At 42.1% G+C, this 19054-nt stretch overlaps 1 long non-coding RNA gene across 1 annotated transcript; it reads left to right on the top strand.

Annotated features, from left to right (window-relative positions):
* Positions 1 to 7212: 7212 nt before the first annotated feature.
* On the top strand, positions 7213 to 8827 carry LOC106599188 (uncharacterized). The gene is made up of 2 exons (XR_001327372.3): positions 7213 to 7486; positions 8488 to 8827. It is a non-coding gene; the product is annotated as an uncharacterized LOC106599188 (long non-coding RNA).
* The last annotated feature ends 10227 nt before the right edge of the window (positions 8828 to 19054 follow it).

Raw genomic sequence — 19054 nt, 5'->3', positions numbered from 1 at the left:
CTAATTGACCCATTTTTAGCAACAACTTCTGAGTCTGTTGAAGAGGATCAGCTAGAGCAAAGTGAGATGTAGAATCACTGATATACAAATAGTATTCCCTGACAAATAATAGGCTTTGTGCGATTAAGATTCACAGAGCTACGCTTTCCCTGGCTTAGGCCAGGGTTTCCCAAACTCGGTCCTGGTGCACATTTTGGCTTTTGACCTAGCACGACACAGCTGATTCAAATAACCAACTCATCATCAAGCTTTGATTATTTGAATCAGCTGTGTAGTGCTAGGGCAAAAACCTAACCACAACAGAGTTTGGGAAACCCTGGCTTAGGCGATCCCCCCCACCAAACACACACAACCAGACGATTGATTCAGTTAAATAACATTTCCTAGGATTTTCAACCTGCAACAATCTGGTGGATCATGCTGGAAGCAAAATGCCCCAAAAAGCATGGCCCTAGTCCTGACACATTGCCACAATTGGTAAATAACACCTCCAAGAAAGTATGCCAACTAATTACAGAGAATACGTATCACATTTTCAAATAATTTTAAATGGAAAGTCCATAAATGTGGAGATTTCTGAAGCGATGTGTCATATTTTCATAGTAGAAGTATCATTTTGCCTATACTTGCACCACTAACTTAGTTCGTAAACACCATGCCTGGGCGGCAGGTAGCCTAGCGGTTAAGAGCGTTGGGCCAGTAATCGAAAGGTTGCTGGTTTGAATCCCTGAGCCGACTATGTGAAAAATCTGTTGATGTGCTCTTGAGCAAGGCACTTAACCCTAATTGCTCCTGTAAGTCCCTCTGGATAAGTCTACTAAATTACTAAAATGTAAAAAACAACATTTAAATCACTAGTTGACATGTATTTATCTCATACGAGAGTTCCAGCCTTGATGGGAACTCTTTTTGACACCACAGTGGTGATCTCAAGATCAGGACATCCTTTTCCTTGGCCAAGGTCGAATGGCTCCTTATGATAATCCCCACCTGGCATAGACAGTAGAGCATTATATAAAACCCTAGGAAGCTCTCACAAGTAGCCACACATCCTCACCTCATCATACAATACCTGCTCCGTCTATTGGCTGTTTGTGTCATTGACTTGGGAGCAATCATCAACATCATGGATGCTAAGTGTCTCGTGTCTCTCATGGTGGTTCCCCATGGTTGTGATGTATGGGACCCAGGGGCAGGACGCCAGGGTGAAGCTGTGTGGGAGAGAGTTTATCCGTATGGTGGTCACATCGTGTGGGAGCTCCAGACCTTGGACAACACCACAGTGAGTACAACTCTCAAGGATCTAATACAGGGCTCTCCAACCCTGTTCCTGGAGCACTACCCTCCTGTAGGTTTTCACACCAACCCTGTTCCTGGACCACTACCCTCCTGTAGGTTTTCACACCAACCCTGTTCCTGGAGCACTACCCTCCTGTAGGTTTTCACTCCAACCCTGTTCCTGGAGCACTACCCTCCTGTAGGTATTCACTCCAACCCTGTTCCTGGAGCACTACCCTCCTGTAGGTTTTCACTCCAACCCTGTTCCTGGAGCACTACCCTCCTGTAGGTATTCACTCCAACCCTGTTCCTGGAGCACTACCCTCCTGCAGGTTTTCACTCCAACCCTGTTCCTGGAGCACTACCCTCCTGTAGGTTTTCACTCCAACCCTGTTCCTGGAGCGCTACCCTCCTCAAATAAAATGTATTTATATAGCCCTTCTTACATCAGCTGATATGTCAAAGTGCTGTACAGAAACCCAGCCTAAAACCCCAAACAGCAAGCAATGCAGGTGTAGAAGCACGGTGGCTAGGAAAAACTCCCTAGAAAGACCAAAACCTAGGAAGAAACCTAGAGAGGAACCAGGCTATGAGGGGTGGCCAGTCCTCTTCTGGCTGTGCCGGGTGGAGATTATAATAGCACATGGCCAAGATGTTCATATGTTCATAAATGAACAGCATGGTCAAATAATAATAATCATAGTAGTTGTCGAGGGTGCAACAAGTCAGTAACACAAGAGTAAGTGTCAGTTGGCTTTTTCATAGCCGATCTTTGAGAGTATCTCTACCGCTCCTGCTGTCTCTAGAGAGTTGAAAACAGCAGGTCTGGGACAGGTAGCACGTCCGGTGAATAGGTCAGGGTTCCAGCAGGTCTGGGACAGCAGGTCTGGGACAGGTGGCACGTCCGGTGAACAGGTCAGGGTTCCATAGCTGCAGGCAGAACAGTTGGAACTGGAGCAGCAGCACGGCCAGGTGAACTGGGGACAGCAAGGAGTCATCAAGCCAGGTAGTCCTGAGGCATGGTCCTAGGGCTCAGGTCCTCCGAGAGAGAGAAAGAAAGAAAGAGAAAATTAGAGAGAGCATATTTAAATTCACACAGGACACCGGAAAAGACAAGAGAAATACTCCAGATGTGACAGACTGACCCTAGCCCCCGACACATAAACTACTGCAGCATAAATACTGGAGGCTGAGACAGGAGGGGTCAGGAGACACTGTGGCCCCATCCGATGAAACCCCCGGACAGGGCCAAACAGGTAGGATATAACCCCACCCACTTTGCCAAAGCACAGCCTCCACACCACTGGAGGGATATCTCCAACCACTAACATACCATCCCGGGACAAGGCCGAGTATAGCCCACAAAGATCTCCGCCACGGCACAGCCCAAGGGGGGGCGCCAACCCAGACAGGAAGACCATGTCAGTGACTCAACCCACTCAAGTGATAAACCCCTCCCAGGGACGGCATGGAAGAACACCAGTAAGCCAGTGACTCAGCCCCCGTAATAGGGGTAGAGGCAGAGAATCCCAGTGGAAAGAGGGGAAACCAGCCAGGCAGAGACAGCAAGGGCGGTTCGTTGCTCCAGGCTTTCCGTTCACCTTCACACCCCTGGGCCAGACTACACTTAATCATAGGACCTACTGAAGAGATGTGTCTTCAGTAAAGACTTAAAGGTTGAGACTGAGTCTGCGTCTCTCACATGGGTAGGCAGACTATTCCATAAAAATTGAGCTCTATAGGAGAAAGCCCTGCCTCCAGCTGTTTGCTTAGAAATTCTAGGAACAATTAGGAGGCCCGCGTCTTGTGACCGTAGCGTACGTGTAGGTATGTACGGCAGGACCAAATCGGAAAGATAGGTAGGAGCAAGCCCATGTAATGCTTTGTAGGTTAGCAGTAAAACCTTGAAATCAGCCCTTACCTTAACAGGAAGCCAGTGTAGGGAGGCTAGCACTGGAGTAATATGATCAAATTTTTTGGTTCTAGTCAGGATTCTATCAGCCGTATTTAGCACTAACTGAAGTTTATTTAGTGCTTTATCCGGGTAGCCGGAAAGTAGAGCATTGCAGTAGTCCAACCTAGAAGTAACAAAGGCATGGATGAATGTTTCTGCATCATTTTTGGACAGAAAGTTTCTGATTTTTGCAATGTTACGTAGATGGAAAAAAGCTGTCCTTGAAACAGTCTTGATATCTTCTTCAAAAGAGAGATCAGGGTCCAGAGTAATGCCGAGGTCCTTCACAGTTTTATTTGAGACGACTGTACAACCATCCAGATCAATTGTCAGATTCAACAGAAGATCTCTTTGTTTCTTGGGACCTAGAACAAGCATCTCTGTTTTGTCCGAGTTTAAGAGTAGAAAGTTTGCAGCCATCCACTTCATTATGTCTGAGACACAGGCTTCTAGCGAGGGCAATTTTGGCGCTTCACCATGTTTCATTGAAATGTACAGCTGTGTGTCATCCGCATAGCAGTGAAATTTAACATTATGTTTTCAAATGACATCCCCAAGAGGTAAAATATATAGTGAAAACAATAGTGGTCCTAAAACGGAACCTTGAGGAACACCGAAATTTACAGTTGATTTGTCAGAGGACAAACCATTCACAGAGACAAACTGATATCTTTCTGATAGATAAGACCTAAACCACGCCAGAACTTGTCCATGTAGACCAATTTGGGTTTCCAATCTCTCCAAAAGAATGTGGTGATCGATGGTATCAAAAGCAGCACTAAGATCTAGGAGCACAAGGACAGACGCAGAACCTCGGTCTGACGTCATTAAAAGGTCATTTACCACCTTCACAAGTGCAGTCTCAGTGCTATGATGGGGTCTAAAACCAGACTGAAGCGTTTCGTATACATTGTTTGTCTTCAGGAAGGCAGTGAGTTGCTGCGCAACAGCTGTTTCTAATTATTTTGAGAGGAATGGAAGATTCGATATAGGCCGATAGTTTTTTTTATAATTTCTGGGTCAAGATTTGGCTTTTTCAAGAGAGGCTTTATTACTGCCACTTTTAGTGAGTTTGGTACACATCCGGTGGATAGAGAGCCGTAGGTTTTCCTGTAGGTTTTCACTCCAACCCTGTTCCTGGAGCACTACCCTCCTGTAGGTTCACTCCAACCCCTGTTGTAAGTAACCTGATTCAGCTTATCAACCAGCTAATCATTAGAGTCAGGTGCGCTAGATTGGGGTTGGAGTGAAAACCTCCCGGATGGTAGCTCTCCAGGAACAGGGTTGGAGTGAAAACCTCCCGGATGGTAGCTCTCCAGGAACAGGGTTGGAATGAAAACCTCCCGGATGGTAGCTCTCCAGGAACAGGGTTGGAGTGAAAGTGAAAACCTCCCGGATGGTAGCTCTCCAGGAACAGGGTTGGACAGCCCTGCTCTAATAGCTTGTTTCACATGTTTTATGATGTTGTTGTTTGTGCATTCACAATGTACATTTGTGAGTTCAATTTAGTTGAATCCAAAAGGCATACATGTATTTTTATACTGAAAAGCACGAGAATGGAGGTTACGGTGAATGTAATCCTTTTCTCAACCAAGCTAACTGACATTTGCCTAAACTGTAAATTATGCCTTATTCAGTTCTCCTCCTACAAGGGCAATTCTGAATTGGCTGAACAGCGACTAGTTTGCCATCCTAAAGACTTCAGAGACAGAGACTGGCAGAGATGTGGTGAGGCAGAGAGACGACCAGGAATCCACAGAGTGTAACAGAAGACCAGCAGAACCATCTAGGGTTCACCAGCACACCTCCACAGGTCCAGGGGGAGATGTAGCTTTCCATTGTCCCTCTGGGGTACGTGTCCACCCGTACCACTGTGACGTGGGGCCTGCTGGGGTGTGCTGCCGGTCTGGCTGCAACATGAGCGAGCTGCTCCTGTATTGCTGACCTAAAGCTAATGCTAGGCTAGAGATACATTTCACAAAGAATTGTTGGTTAGCCATTGGAATGATGGAATAGGGTATAATCTGTTATATTTACATTTGTTGGCATGTTTGAGCACCATTTTGCAGTTGCTAAACCTTTGCATTAGAGCTAATGCAGTTGTAAAAAGAATGTTAACTGAAATGTTAGGGTCGTTTTTCTTGTCATGAATTGTGTGTTAATTTAAATCACCAGATTATTGTTGTTGAATGACTTGTGTAATGACAAAATCAAGACAAAAACAAGTTGTTGAAAGATGCTTTATTTATAATAATAATCTATCGTTTATTATATTCATTTTATACTTGATTCTCACCTGCACAATGAAGGACAACAAAGAATGCCAAATGTGAGTTGTCAAGAAATCTTCCTGCTTTTGAAGATCATTGAGTGGTGGTTACTTAATAGATCTTATGTATACCACCATGCTTTTGGACTTCAAGCTTCAAATAGGGACAATTACCCCTCACTTCTCTGAAAGTCTTGCGAGCTTTCTGGAACAAAATTCCTCCAAATTATGTTAAAGGAGTACTTCACCCAAATTACAAAATAATATATTGGTTAAAAAGGTACTATTGGTTATATAGGTACTGTTGACATTGGATTTGTGCCACACATGCTGAAAAGTTAGCATTTGCTATACAGTATAAAGGCAATTGATCCATGTATCACAGACAAAACTACACCCCCGATAGCATCCCTTTCTATTAAAGATCAAATTATCAGCCTGTCATCTCACTCCACTCTTAACAATGTCCATTCTCATTACAATCTTCATCATTGTACTTATTTAAAAAAATGCAGAGAAAATCCTTTCAAAAGTCTGTATGGCAGTAGCCAGATTACAACTCCCAATACACACTTGGTCTGAATAGACACTGAATCCAGTTGAATCTCTCCAATAGGGAATAAGCAGATTGAGGGCATGGGCCAAGTGCTCCAACTATAACATAAAGAGGGGGGTCCAGCTAATATCCTGTGAAATATGATACACACTACAGATGCCCCTGAATAGCGGAACATTTAGCTACAGTAAGATGCTATATGTGGAATAGGGGCTAATGTATGGTTCCTGTAGTGTTATGTCAGATAGGATGGTGTTAGAGCCATTTTGATTTAAAAAAATGGTTTGTGGTTAAGTCATTGAAATGTGGAGCTCTTGACATTTTAAATATTGTCCCATGTACATTGTGTAATTTACGGATGGTCCCTAACTAGCCTATAAGGAATATCGAATGTCAAACCAAATTGACCATGGGCATTACGATCTGATCAGGTCGCATGCTTCTGCGCTCCAAATGTATGATTACTTGGGTTCTGCCAGCTGTGGGCAGGATTGACATAAACCCAACCCAGGGAAAACTGTTGCGATACCCTTCATTCTGTGACATAACATGTTTTCCTAATTATCTCGCAAATCTCTGTTTTGGACGAGACTGACTTTATGACCAAAATTATCGTATTTACACTTTGTAGTAAATTTTGACACTAGAATAAATGTTTCTGACTCATATCGATGACACATAAGCAACTTCTTCTTTTGAAAAAACGGCCTATTATTGTAGATAGAGACCCAGTGTGAAAGGCAAAAACCATACGCATCGCGTCAATAGGGTTAACCCAGTTGGTTATAATTGGAACGTGGCTCATATAGTGAGGATCCCTTAATTCAGAAACTAAAGTAGGGAGATTGGTCGGGGTGGACGTATACCGCGACATTCTAGCAATACCAAAGGGTACAAGTCGCATCGGGACAACTGTAGCATTTTAACCTTTCCCTAACCTTAAACGAAGCATCAAGCAGCCTGTTCTCAGAGCAAGACGTTTATTGCAATACGTTCTCCAATATGTACAGTACGACACATTACTTCATATAATTTATATGATATTGTATGGCCGCTATTCCATTCGTAACGTAACATATAGTGGGTGTGCGCAATTGACGTACGACGCCTCCTGGCGGCCAGATTGGAAGACCACTGCATTAATTATTCTGACCACAGCCGAGTGGCTACCGCAAACTGCATGATAACACTGCCTAAAACTAGTCGATTCATGACCACGGTCACCTTCTGTATAGTATTTGGCTGTTCGAAGGCAGGAAAGACAAGGAATATATATATATATATATATATTACAGATTCCCCCCAATCGTGAAACACCATTAGTGACACCAAGATAAGACTCAAGAACTGTCTGAAAAGCAAATAAGTATTTTTGCCCGTCAAGACCTGAACCCAGACAGCTGTCAAGTAACCGGTCATTTCATCACTGGTAAGTTAAGTTTGATCGATTTCGAGTTTAGCTGTTAAGCTAACCAAATATTAACACTAAGTTAGACAAAATTAGCTAGCAACAGGAGGTAGCTTGTAGTCTAGCATTTAGCAAGTGTAGCGTGAGTTTAAAGTTTTGGGGAAGCTATTTTTCACCACAAAAATTCACCTTTATAACAAAGGATTGCATGCCTCTATCATCGCATTTGCAGACTAATTTAAACCTACTATTCCTAATGTGATGAGTAGATTGGATAGTCATAATTTAGGCTATTAGTAAGCGTGTAGTGGCATTTACACAGGAAAAACGTGGCCTTTGATAAACATTTAATTAAATTCTACAACACGTTATATTACTGGAGAAATTAGCAGAAATTAAAAAAAATAAGATGGTAGCCTAGGGCTACTCTACTGACACCAGATCAATAAAAAACACATTACATGATTGCATTCAAGACAATCCAGGCCTATGAAAAAGGGGTCCTGGTTAAAAGGGATCCAGCTTTTGTCAAATTGTCAAAAGTATTTTTTTGTGCATTTTAGCTAAACCTTTTCCTAACCTTAACCTAATTCTCCTAACCTGCTGTTTAAATTATCCTAATCTGCTACAAAATGTCAAGTCTTTAATTTGACAAAAGCTGGATCCCTTTTAGCCATGACCATGAAAAGGGGAGAAGCAAATTATACAATATGACATCCACATAGCCTGGAGGACATTATAGTCCAAAAAAAAACATTAATATGATAATCCAAAGATAATTTGAGAACTTTATAAGAGGGAACATTTATGGGCATTACAGCATAGGACAAAGGCCTCGAGGGGATAGGACAACCTGCTGTGTTGACTATGGGTTCAAACCCAACAATATATTTAATCTTTATGACAAACACCTGAAGGAGTTAAACACAACCAAATAATTAAGAGCACTGATGGTATAGGTGACCTGAAGAAGTGATATTTAACATCAGGTGTGCTTTTCATTTGTTTATGTACTACTGTAGGTTCACCAGCTGACCTCTATCAAGACACCCATGTCAACTGGATTCCCACTGTGAAGATGAGCAATGCTGCAGCGGCATCAGTTTGTACTTCGTCCTTTTCCAGTTATAAAAGGAGACATCCCTCAGTTATACGAGATGGTCATATGCTGTGCTTTGGTCAATCTGAACGATTCTGTTGTGCACATAGTCACCTTGTCATGATGACAAAAGTGCCCCCTTAAACCATATGAATATATACAATTTAATTTGGAATGTGTAAAAGACTATTGCTTATGATAACATACTGTGCTTTAATAGACTATTGTTTATATGGGTGAAATTAAAAGTATTGTCATCTCTGCTTTGCCTAGCCCCATTAAATGTTTTAGCCTCACTATTTTCTTTCTTTACCATTTAAAACACAATTAGTATAGACAATGGCAATTTTGGTAGTCTTAGGCAAACAATCTTCATTATCACAGTGGCACCTCGAAGTGCCTCTCAGACCTTCTTGGAGAAAAGTACCTGGCCTTGAACTTGGTAGTAGTGATTTCACACATTTCATAACCTAGTTTACAACAGTTGGATTTGCACCAAAAAAAAGTCAGCACAAGGCATGTACAAAATGTAGTATAATGTTTGCCTCATACATTGTCTACTGGTATCATTTAAAAACAAATTGAGAATGTATAGCTGAACATTATGTAAACTGTGTGAGTTATGCTATTCTCTGCTTCAGATGCACAATGTCAAAGGGTGCATTGCAAATGCTCATAAGGCTAATACTGTATGCCAGTGGTTCCCAACTCCGGTCCTCAAGTACCCCCAACAGTACAGTTTATTGCAGCCGCAGACACACACACCTGATTCAACTTGTTAACTAATCATCAGGCCCTCTGAGTTGAATCAAGTATGTTTGTCCAGGGCTACAAAATGTGTGCTGTTGGGGGAACTCAAGGACCGGAGATGGGAACCACTGCTGTTGACCTATGGCTACATTGGCATTGCATGCCATTATCAGCTGCAAAACGGGTTCACATGGCTGATATCCTAAAACAATTTGGACAATCAAATAAGACTAATTGGAGAGCTTATGACTGAACAGAAATGTAATGTTCATTTAAGAATACAACACAGACCAATTAGAGACAGATTCCCTTCCTCTTTATTGCACGATTGATCTGTGATTAATCAACACAAGTTAATCTTGAATAATAGTTAACATAACATTTCAAACAAGTTTAAATGCTTAACTTCAAACCAACAGTTTCATATAATTTCAGTGTTTACAAGTAAGCTAACTCATGTAAAGGTTAGACATTTATGTAACAAAGTAGGCCATTATTACTAAAACAATTTCAGGTGAACAACAAAAAGTCAATACCAGAGGTTTCCGACCACCCTCCACTGATCCCTGATCTACTGGGTGAGCAGCCTTCTGTTCCAGACCAGCAATTGCACACTTGAATATGAACTAATTAGGTGTGATACATTGAATCAGTTAGTGCTGGGCTGAAATTGAAGCCTACACACCTAGCAGGGTTGGCCTACTCCAGTTGTAATAGGTTTATACATTGTCACTTACAAAAAAAAGTATTTTGGTTCACAAAAATTGCTAACATAATCCATGGTTTACAAGGATGTACCCTGATCTTGGGACATCATCTGTAGACAGGGTTTGACGGCTCTCTGTATCTTAGGACAGAAAAAACATCAAAGAAACAGACTGCATTATGCTCAAGTTAGACAGCCCTGAATATTATGTTGCTATATCTCTCTGTCCTCAGTTTCTCTCGCTAGGGACTGGAACTGTAGAATAGTTTAATAATGTCTTCCCACAAAGTTAACGTTACCTGCCCAGTCCAGAGTAGCCTACTTTCCTGTTCTGACAGCTGGAAGTACTATCTAATCCTTTCACCCTCTTCCATAGCTGATAGGTAGGTACACATGCATTTGGAGTTACAACGATAAATACATCAAGATAGCTAACTAGCTAATATGAAGTTAGCAAACTGGTGATATTTAATTCACGTAGCTAGTTTGCTGTACAGTATGTAAAGTTAGCTAACATTAACGTTACGTTAGTACAGTAATGTTAGCTCATTTGGGTTAGCCTGCACACGAAGTTACTGTAGCAAGCTAGCAAATATTGTTTTTGATCACTTCCAACATTATTTACTTACTTGAATAGGTTCTCCCACTGCCTCCGTTTTCTGGGTCCTTAGAAAAATGAAATAATGGGCAATCTTCCCTAAGTTTCCAGTGGTTGTAAAACGCTACCATTCATGTGGACGATTGGAAAACTTTCGACAGAGTTTGTTTGGTCTTCCAACACGGAGCGTGGTGCGGTTGCTAGGCGATTTCTGACGTAACTGCAAGCCCTATAGTACTAAATGGATGGATACATATTTATCTCCCAAGTCCTACGAATTGCCCTGAGGTCAGGTTCCCAAGTCCTACGAATTGCCCTGAGGTCAGGTTCCCAAGTCCTACGAATTGCCCTGAGGTCAGGTTCCCAAGTCCTACGAATTGCCCTGAGGTCAGGTTCCCAAGTCCTACGAATTGCCCTGAGGTCAGGTTCCCAAGTCCTACGAATTGCCCTGAGGTCAGGTTGAACTGTGTGACAAAGAACTAGACTGTGAGTAATACATGTCATAATCATGACATCTCCCAAGTTGTGTTATTGGATTAATGGGAAACGAGTTGGAACCAACCTGTATTTTGGTGTCCTAGGCTACGTTCACACTAGCAGACCAATTCTGATATTTTTCCACTAATTGTTCTTTTGACCAATCACGCCAGATATTTTTCAAAGTTCATCTGATTGGTCGAAAGACCAATTAGTGAAAAGGTTATCAGAATTTGGCTTCCTGTCTGAACACAGCCTAATAGAAACGGCTATATGGCAAAATACAGTTTGTTGTTTCCTGGTTTAAAACCAGGTGATAGTTGTCAAAATGTCAAATTAGATTTTCACCTCCCCATAGCAGGTTATTTATTCGCTGAATTTATTCATCCAATCAGCCTAACATCAAATGATCACTGTTCACATTGATTGCACACAGTTGCGGTTCAAATTGCACATTGACTTTTGAAGGTGCCCTATAAAATTAATTGTGGGATGAACCAACATTTTATAGGGGTGCACATGTTTAACACTTATGGGGTGACTCTGGGGAGTAACCTGCACTTCTGTCATTTTAACCCTATCCATATTAGGCCAACTGCATTTCCTGCAAGAAGGATACAGTTATTATTGGAGAAAGAAAAAGCTAATTTTCCAATTAATTTAGAATTTCTTGTTATGTCCTGAAATGATTGAATGTAAATGGAATTGACGACAGCCAATCCTGTTTTTTTGACAGGCAACTTGGCGAGGCAAGGACTTTTGCAGTGTGTTTTATCCACCATCAGAGGGCACCAGATATCTACTGTGTCTGCATTTCACCATGACAGTTTCCCAATTTACCGAATAGTGAGTGACTGAGAACTACTGATTATTTGTCAATTGAGCTCATTCTGTCAGTTCTAATTTCGACCTACAGTATTTCCTTGTCTATAGTTTGTTTCTACAACCCGTATAACTGCAATTTACCTGCAATGCAGATGCTTGATCTTTTCCTGATAAAACTGTGGTTGGAGGGGAGTAGGATTGGTATTCCTGAAGCATTGTTTTGTTGAAGTGTGGTTTTATCTTGGAGAGGTTAGGCTGATTGATTGCACCCAAATTGGCCATTTTAATGTATAAAAAAGATCATAAGCAGTATAACCAGTATTTCATTATTTATAATGAAAACAAGATGACATTGCTTTTGATAGCTGTTATACTGCTTTAAAACACTCTACCTCTTTCTGCTTTAAAACACTCTACCTCTTTCTGCTTTAAAACACTCTACCTCTTTCTGCTTTAAAACACTCTACCTCTTTCTGCTTTAACCGTTGAGAGAGAGACCAAAGCTGCTAAACTTGATAACATTAATTAATCAAAAGTCTATCACACAATCCTAGATTTAGAGAGGACGAAGGCTGCATCAGAGAATTGCACCTTCTCCTCCTGCCCACAGCCTGTGGCGCGGACACACACACACACACACACACACACACAGAGAGAGAGAGACACAGCCAGTAGAGTACGTTGGTCTTGTGGGTGCCAATTTGCATGTAAATTAAATGGCTCACAGGGCTCCTGTTTCCAACAGTAAAAGTGTCAAGGTTAGAAATGTTAGATAGCGGGGGTGTGTGTGTGCATGTGTAAATGTGCATGTATGTGTATGCACGTGTATGGATGTGTGTGTGTGTATACATGTACAGTATGTGCACGCATGTTGGTATGCATGGAGGTGTGCATGTATTCATGTACGGGTACACAAAAGTGTACTAAATCCATCACTCGTCGCTGGAGCTGGGCTCTGTGCACTGTGGTAACTGTTAGAAGACAAGACCAGTGACAGCTGCAGCAGAAACGTCATGTAATCAAGAGGTACAGAGCAGTAGAGTGGGACCGTTTTACATGCAGTCCTGTTTTGATACGTTCTGACTGGAGGTGAGACTACCATATCATCTGCTCACTTGATAGTTGAAAACGTCCTTGTGTCATGGTTCCACCTGTCACCAGAGGGCAGCAGAGACGTCCTAGAGACATTAACGACACTCAGGTGTGTCCTATTTACTCATTATGATTTCCCTGTTAAAAGGAGGTGTTTTCTGTTGTCCTGTGCAGAAGCTTGAATCGTTTATGGTGTGTGGTTGTTTCATGATGGAGGTTCCCAGACTTAGTGTTGGTTGTTTTTCAAGTCTACTGTGATCTTGCGGCTACTGTTTTTCAGAAAAGTATTATGACAGTGCCCAATACAGTAGTAGGATCTTAATTTGAGCTCCCTGTTGCAGGACAATTTTCCTGCAATGCAGGAAATTAAAAACTTGTAGTGTATTTGAGGTTTAAAAGTTTTTTATTTCCACTTAGAAATGTCTGACTTGATTTTCTCTTATGAAAAATGTATCAACCCCTACATTAATTATCCACATAATAATTCACACTTCTTGCTGCTGCAGGATTATTTTCCTGCCGTTGCAAACTGGCTTAAATTAAGATCCTACATCTGTATTTTACAGTATGGTCCCTGGTGATAGATGGTGTGCTGTGGCTGCTAGTGACACGTCATGATCACAGGATGGCAACAGTGGCCTTGTTGGGTCCCTCAGACGAGCTTCCCACGTATCTGCCTGCTCAGCCATCCAAATGGCCAGGGATTTATGAATGTACTTTGTTTTGTTTAATACAGTCCGTATTGTCCAGATACACTTTGAGACATAAGACATTTCAAAGCGTTTTTTTCTCTCAAAATGATGAAACACAGAGAGACACACACAGATCAAGCAGAAATGTGGAAATGGGCGAAGTCAATCAAAGTTGTTTATATTGGGTCCTTTTGTTGATGTACTTGTATAGATCCCAGTGGTGAGGTACTGTAATGGGGAAGATTAAGAGATGTGGTGCATGGGGACTGTACCATAAACCTAAGTAGCCTGGACTCTACTACTTTACACTGTATAGCCTATAGTCCCCCACTAGCACTACTACTAGCACAACCACTACCACTAATACTACCATTACCACTACTACTACTACTACCACTATTACTACCACTACTACTGCCACTACTACTACCATTACCACTACCACTATTACTACCACTACGTCTACTACTACCACTACTACTACCTCTACTACTACCACTACTACTACCTCTACTACTACCATTACCACTACTACTACCTCTACTACTAGCAGTACTACTACCTCTACCACTACTACTACCATTACTACTACTATCTCTACTACTACCACTACTACTACTACATCTACTACCACCATTACCACTACTACTACCACTACTACTACCTCTACTACTTCCACTACCACTACCTCTACTACCACTACTACCACCACTACCATTATCACTACTACTACCTCTACTACTACCACCTCTACTACTACCACTACTACTACCTCTATTACTACTACTACCATTACCACTACTACTACCACTATCACTACTACTACCTCTACTACTACTACTACCACCATTACCACTACTACTACCACTATCTCTACTACTACCACTACTACTACTACCATTACCACTACTACTACCACCACTACTACTACTACCATTACCACTACTACTACCTCTACTACTACTACCACCATTACCACTACTACTACTACCACTACCACTATTACTACCACTACTACTGCCACTACTACTACCATTACCACTACCACTATTACTACCACTACGTCTACTACTACCACTACTACTACCTCTACTACTACCACTACTACTACCTCTACTACTACCATTACCACTACTACTACCTCTACTACTAGCACTACTACTACCTCTACCACTACTACTACCATTACCACTACTACTACTACTATCTCTACTACTACCACTACTACTACATCTACTACCACCATTACCACTACCACTACTACTACCTCTACTACTTCCACTACCACTACCTCTACTACTACTACTACCACCACTACCATTATCACTACTACTACCTCTACTACTACCACCTCTACTACTACCACTACCACTACCTCTATTACTACTACTACCATTACCACTACTACTACCACTACCACTACTACTACCTCTACTACTACTACTACCACCATTACCACTACTACTACCATCTCTACTACTACCACTACTACTACTACCATTACCACTACTACTACCACTACTACTACGACTACCATTACCACTACTACTACCTCTACTACTACGACCACCATTACCACCACTACTACTACTACCATTACCACTACTACTACTACCTCTACTACTACTACTACCATTACCACTACTACTACCACTACTACTACTACTATCTCTACTACTACCACTACTACTACTACTACTACTACCTCTACTACTACTACCACCATTACCACTACTACTACCACTACCACTACTACTACCTCTACTACTTCCACTACCTCTATTATTACTACTACTACCATTACCACTACTACTACCACTACTACTACCTCTACTACTACTACTACTACCATTACCACTACTACTACCTCTACTACTACCACTACTACTACCTCTACTACTACTACTACTACTACTACTACTACCATTACCACTACTACTACCTCTACTACTACCACTACCACTACTACAACCTCTACTACTACCATTACCACTACTACTACCTCTACTACTACTACCACCATTACCACTACTACTACTACCATTACCACTACTACTACCACTACCTCTACTACTTCCACTACCACTACCTCTATTACTACTACTACCATTACCACTACTACTACCACTACTACTACCTCTACTACTACTACTACTACCATTACCTCTACTACTACCACTACTACTACCTCTACTACTACCACTACTACTACCTCTACTACTACTACTACTACTACCACTACTACAACCTCTACTACTACTACTACCATTACCACTACCATTACCTCTACTACTACCTCTACTACTACCTCTACTACTACTACTACCATTACTTACTGACTTTATTGTCCCTATGGGGAAATTTTGTTGCAGGGTCATGTACACGTTTAAAGTCGAATTTAAATTCAAAACAAAATTGACAATGCAACTTCCATAACGGTTACATACCAATAAAGACTAGTGATCTTTTTTTTTTTAAAGACTAGTGATCATTTATTAAAGTGGCCAAAGTTTTCAAGTCTGTATGTACAGTTGAAGTGGGAAGTTTACATACACCTTAACCAAATACATTTAAACTCAGTTTTTTCACAATTCTTGACATTTAATCCTAGTAAAAATTCCTGTCTTAAGTCAGTTAGGATCACCACTTTATTTTAAGAATGTGAAGTGTCAGAATAATAGTAGAGAGAATGATTTATTTCATATTTTATTTCTTTCATCACATTCCCAGTGGGTCAGAAGTTTACATACACTCAATTAGCATTTGGTAGCATTGCCTTTAAATTGTTTAACTTGGGTCAAACGTTTCGGGTAACCTTCCACAAGCTTCCCACAATAAGTTGAGTGAATTTTGGCCCATTCCTCCTGACAGAGCTGGTGTAACTGAGTCAGGTTAGTAGGTCTCCTTGCTCGCACACGCTTTTTCAGTTCTGCCCACACATTTTCTATAGGATTGAGGTCAGGGCTTTGTGATGGCAACTCCAATACTTTGACTTTGATGTCCTTAAGCCATTTTGCCACAACTTTGGAAGTATGCTTGGGGTCATTGTCCATTTGGAAGACCCATTTGCGACCAAGCTTTAACTTCCTGACTGATGTCTTGAGATGTTGCTTCAATATATCCACATAATTTTCCATCCTCATGATGCCCTCTATTTTGTGAAGTTCACCAGTCCCTCCTGCAGAAAAGCACCCCCACAACATGATGCTGCCACCCCGTGCTTCACGGTTGGGATGGTGTTCTTCGGCTTGCAAGCCTCCCCCTTTTTCCTCCAAACATAACGATGGTCATTATGGCCAAAGAGTTCTATTTTGTTTCATCAGACCAGTGGACATTTCTCCAAAAAGTACGATCTTTGTCCCCATGTGCAGTTGCAAACCGTAGTCTGGCATTTTTTCTGGCGGTTTTGGAGCAGTGGCTTCTTCCTTGGTGAGCGGCCTTTCAGGTTATGTCGATATAGGACTCGTTTTACTGTGGATATAGATACTTTTGTACCTGTTTCCTCCAGCATCTTCACAAGATCCTTTGCTGTTGTTCTGGGATTGATTTGCACTTTTCGCACCAAAGTACGTTCATCTCTGGGAGACAGAATACGTCTCCTTCCTGAGCGGTATGATGGCTGCATGGTCCCATGGTGTTTATACTTGCGTACTATTGTCTGTACAGATGAACATGGTACCTTCAGGTGTTTGGAAATTGCTCCCAAGGATGAACCAGACTTGTGGAGGTCTACAATTTTTTCTGAGGTCTTGGCTGATTTATTTTGATTTTCCCATGATGTCAAGCAAAGAGGCACTGAGTGTGAAGGTAGGCCTTGAAATGCATCCACAGGTACACCTCCAATTGACTCAAATGATGTCAATTAGCCTATCCGAAGCTTTTAAAGCCATGACATAATTTTCTGGAATTTTCCAAGCTGTTTAAAGGCACAGTCAACTTAGTGTATGTAAACTTCTGACCCACTTGAATTGTGATTCAGTGAATTATAAGTGAAATAATCTGTCTGTTAACCGTTGTTGGAAAAATGACTTGTGTCATGCACAAAGTAGATGTCCTAAACGACTTGCCAAAACTGTAGTTTGTTAACAAGAAATCTGTGGAGTTGTTGAAAAATGAGTTTTAATGACTCCAACCTAAGTGTATGTATACTTCCGACTTCAACTGTAGGTAGCAGCCTGTTTAACGGTCTGATGGCCTTGAGATAGAAGCTGTTTTTTAGTCTGTCGGTCCCAGCTTTGAGGCACCTGTACTGACCTCGCCTTCTGGATGGTAGCGGGGTGAACAGGCATTGGTTCGGGTGGTTGTTGTCCTTGATGATCTTTTAGGCCTTCCTGTGACATCGGGTGCTGTAGGTGTCCTGGAGGGCAGGTAGTTTGCCCCCGGTGATGCTTTGTGCAGACCGCTCCACCCTCTGGAGAGCCTTGCGGTTGTGGGCAGTGCAGTTGCCGTACCAGGCGGTGATACAGCCCAACAGGATGCTCTCAATTTCTTCGGCCTCCTGAGGTTGAAGAGGCACTGTTGCGCCTTCTTCACCACCCTGTCTGTGTGGGTCGACCATTTCAGTTTGTCTGTGATGTGTACGCCGAGGAACTTAACATTTTCCACCTTCTCCACTGCTGTCCCGTCGATGTGGATAGAGGGGTGTTCCCTGTGCTGTTTCATGAAGTCCACGATCATCTCCTTTGTTTTGTTGACGTTGAGTGAGAGGTTGTTTCCCTGACACCACACTCCGAGTGCCCTCACCTCCTCCCTGTAGGCTGTCTCGTCGTTGTTGATAATCAAGCCCACTACTGTTGTGTCGTCTGCAAACTTGATGATTGAGTTGGAGGCGTGCATGGCCACACAGTCATGGGTGAACCGGGAGTACAGGAGGGGGCTGAGCACGCACCCTTATGGGTCCCCAGTGTTGAGGATCAGCGAAGTGGAGGTGTTGTTCTTCACCACCTGGGGGCAGCCCATCAGGAAGTCCAGGACCCAATTGCACAGGCCGGGTTGAGACCCAGGGCCTCAAGCTTAATGATGAGCTTGGAGGGTACTATGGTGTTGAATGCTGAGCTATAGTCAATGAACAGCATTCTTACATAGGTATTCCTCTTGTACAGATGGGATAGGGCAGTGTGCAGTGTGATGGTGATTGCATCGTCTGTGGACCGATTGGAGTGGTAAGCAAATTGAAGTGGGTCTAGGGTGACAGGTAAAGTGGAGGTGATATGATCCTTGACTAGTCTCTCAAAGCACTTCATGATGACAGAAGTGAGTGCTATAGGGCGATAGTCATTTAGTTCAGTTACCTTTGCCTTTTTGGGTACAGGAACAATGGTGGCCATCTTGAAGCATGTAGGGACAGCAG

Source organism: Salmo salar, chromosome 03 (genome assembly GCF_965601325.2).
Source record: "Salmo salar chromosome 03, fSalSal1, whole genome shotgun sequence".
NCBI classification, from domain to species: domain Eukaryota; kingdom Metazoa; phylum Chordata; class Actinopteri; order Salmoniformes; family Salmonidae; genus Salmo; species Salmo salar.
This window is presented reverse-complemented; position numbering and strand designations above follow the sequence as displayed.